We start from the raw sequence: 3533 nt of genomic DNA, 5'->3' as shown, positions 1-3533 counted from the left end.
TGTGGGGGTTGTCAGCGAGAAAAAGTTTCGTAAAGGTTGGAAATTGTGTGTAAAGATTGTTGCAAGTCATTAAGTGCTCTTATTCTCAAATACTGAATCAATAAGATCTGGGAATTCACGCTTCGTAAACTACTTTTTTTTTTTCACCGCTAAACGTATTCCTTTAATAGATACGTGTTTCTCACCCCCACAGCGATTCTTTTAATAGACTAAGTGACATGGTGCACCGAGTATGGTTGGAATGGGTCCAGTGGTTTAACATCCAATTTTGTAAGATTTATGGGTTTCGTATTGATTTCCGACTCCCTTCCAAATTTGTGGCACAGCGGCGCCACGGCTCACCCCCTTTGAGCACAATGACCCAGAAGGGGAAGGGGGCAGAGCATGTGGCCGGGCACTCAAAACGCTCCGCCTGTGCCAGCCGCGTCGCAGCAAATGAACCAGCGCTGCTGGAATCGCCCCGGGCTAGGTTGGCTACCCGCAACGCACCAGAATTCCGTTCGAGGAAGCCGCAATGACGGCTCCCGATGTGCTTGGAATTTTTTATATGGGATCCGTGACTGCATGCAGCGACGGCCTTACGTCTGCACGCCACTGCTGCCTCCCCCCCCCCCTCTTTCTCCACACTTCTCCCTCCTCTCTGCCCCCTCCCCCGCCCAGTCCCCCGCCGCATCACCACGCATAGCTTTCGTCTTCTGCCCATTCACTTCTCACTTCGTTACCAGCACACTGCCTCATAAGCGCTTTAACCACGAGATTCGTCATACGGCTGACCAGTGAAAGTGTATCTCTACTACGAGACATGTCTTACAACATGCTCTCACTATGACACACACTAGGGTCTACATCTACATACATACTCCACAATCCACCGCCGTGTGTGGCGGAGGGTACGTTGTACCGCTACTATCATTTCCCTTCCTGTTCCACTCGCAAATAGAGTAAGGGAAAAACGACTGTCTGTATGCCCGCGTACAAGCCCTAATTTCACTTATCTTATGTTCGTGATCCTTACGCGAAATGTATGTTGACGACAGTGAGATCGTTCTTCAGTCAGCTTCAAAAGAGCGTCCCCCTCCATCCAGCGATTCACATTTCAATTACTGAAGTAGCCCCGGTAACACTTGAGTATTGACCAAACCTATCGGTAAAAAATCTAGCAGCCCGATTCTGAACTGCCTCGATGTCTTCCTTTAATCCGACCTGGTGGAGATCCGAAACACTCGAGCATTACTCAAGAAAGCCGCCGTAGTGTGCTATATGAGGTAACCTCTACTGATGAACCACACTTTCCTAAAACTCTCTCAATGAATCGAAGTCGACCATTCGCCTTCCCCACTCGAATCCTTACATGCTTGCTCCATTTCGTATTGTTTTGCAACGTTACGTCTAGATATTTAGTCGACCTGACTGACTGATACTTCATTGTAACATTAAGGGACTGTCTTTCATACTCATCTGCATTAACTTACAATTTTCTACATTTAGAGCCAACTATAAATTCTAGAATGAGATTTTCACTCTGCAGCGGAGTGTGCGCGGTCATGAAACTTCCTGGCAGATTAAAACTGTGTGCCGGGCCGAGACTCGAACTCGAGACCTTTGCCTTTCGCGGGCAAGTGCTCTACCAACTGAGCTACCCAAGCACGACTTTCGCCCCATCTTCACAGCTCTACTTCTGCCAGTATCTCGTCTGGAAACATCATTCTGCAGACATACCCCAGGCTGTGGCTAAGCCATGTCTCCGCAATATCCTTTCTTTCAGGAGTGCCAGTTCTGCTAGGTTCGCAGGAGAGCTTCTGTAAAGTCTGGAAGGTAGGAGACGAGGTACTGGCAGAAGTAAAGCTGTGAGGACGGGGCGTGAGTCGTGCTTGGGTAGCTCAGTTGGTAGAGCACTTGCCCGCGAAAGGCAAAGGTCCCGAGTTCGAGTCTCGGCCCGGCACACAGTTTTAATCTGCCAGAAAGTTTGAATTATAAATTCTGTTTAAGTCATATTGTATCCTTCTACAGTCACTCAAGGACGACAGCTTTCCGTATACTACAGCTTTGCCAGTAAATAGTCGCAGATTGCTGTTCACCCTGGCCGTCAGATCATTTATCTGTATAGGGAATAATAGCAGTCCTGTCACACTTCCCTGTGTCACCCCTGACCATACTGTAGTGTCGGATCAACACTCGCCGTCGAGGACAACATACTGGGTTCTACAAAATCGTTAAGGCTTTCGTGGCCACTTGTTGGCAAACTGCCTATTGGCTTCTGTCTCTGGTTCTTCGGCCGACGTTCGTCTAATGATTTTGGTGGCGAAACGTGAGTAAAATCATTAGATGAACGTCAGCCGAAGAACCCGAGACAGAAGCCAATAGGCAGTTTGTCATATTGGGTTCTGTTACTTAAGGAGTCTTCGAGCTACTCACATATCTGTAAGCTATTCCGTATGCTCGTACATTCATTAACAGTCTGCAGTGGAACACCCCGTCAAACGCTTTTCGGAAATCTAGGAATATGGAATCTGCCTATTGTCCTTCATCTGTAGTTCGCGGGATATTATGTGAGAAGAAAGGAAAGCTGAGTTTCGCACGGGCGATGCTTTTTAAATCCGCACTAATTTGTGGACAGAAGCTTTTCCATCCCAAGATACTTCCTTATATTTGAAATGAGAATATGTTCAAGAACTCTGCAGCAAACCGATGTAATTTTGCGGATCAGTTCTTTTACCCTTCTTCTTCACAGGAGACATTGCGCTTTTTTAGAGTCGCTTGAGACTTAGCGCTGGGCGACAGGTTCGCGATAGATGTGCGAATCCCAGTGTTTATGACGTCATATCTCTCTTCGTTAAACCGAAATGGGATTTCAACAGGACCTGTCGACTTATTTGTTTTCAACTCTCTCAGTTGATTCTCTACGCCAGGGATGTATATTACTATGTCCTCCATACGGGAGTCTGTGCGATGTTCAAACGAAGGTATTTTTGCACGATCCTCTTGTGTGAAGGATTTTTTAAACGCATAATTTAAAACCTGAGCTTTGCTTTTGCTGTCTTCTATTGCCACACCAGATTCGTCAATGAGTGACTAAACAGAAACCTTCGAGTTGTTTACAAAGACCTTGCTAAACGCTCGGTTTAGGTGGAGCCACTCAGTTCCGCGCGCAATAATATCGTCTGAATGCAATGTCATAAAGCAGGCAGATGTTCGGTTAAGCCGCCGATCACATGTGCCACGCACCTGCTCGCTAGCGCATTAGACATTCAGGAATACGGCAACCGATGGCACTTTGCGTTCTAGCGCAGATTATTATTGTGCGCTCTCCCCCGGAGTCTCGGTCGATGTGGCCGAGCGGTTCTAGGCGCTTCAGTCCGGAACCGCGCTGCTGCTACGGTCGCAGGTTCGAATCCTCGGGCATGGATGTGTGTGATGTCCTTAGGTTAGTTAGGTTTAAGTAGTTCTAAGTTCTAGGGGACTGATGACCTCAGATGTTAAGTCCCATAGTGCTCAGAGCCATTTGAACCCCCGGAGTCTTCTTAGTTGCCACA

At 47.5% G+C, this 3533-nt stretch overlaps 1 non-coding gene across 1 annotated transcript; it reads left to right on the top strand.

Moving 5' to 3' along the window:
- Positions 1-1868: 1868 nt before the first annotated feature.
- On the top strand, positions 1869-1943 carry Trnas-cga. Its single transcript has one exon. It is a non-coding gene; the product is annotated as a tRNA-Ser (tRNA).
- The last annotated feature ends 1590 nt before the right edge of the window (positions 1944-3533 follow it).

Source organism: Schistocerca piceifrons, chromosome 7 (genome assembly GCF_021461385.2).
Source record: "Schistocerca piceifrons isolate TAMUIC-IGC-003096 chromosome 7, iqSchPice1.1, whole genome shotgun sequence".
Taxonomy (NCBI): Eukaryota; Metazoa; Arthropoda; class Insecta; order Orthoptera; family Acrididae; genus Schistocerca; species Schistocerca piceifrons.
The sequence above is the reverse complement of the archived record's forward strand: the minus strand, read 5'-3'. Positions and strand labels throughout refer to the sequence as shown.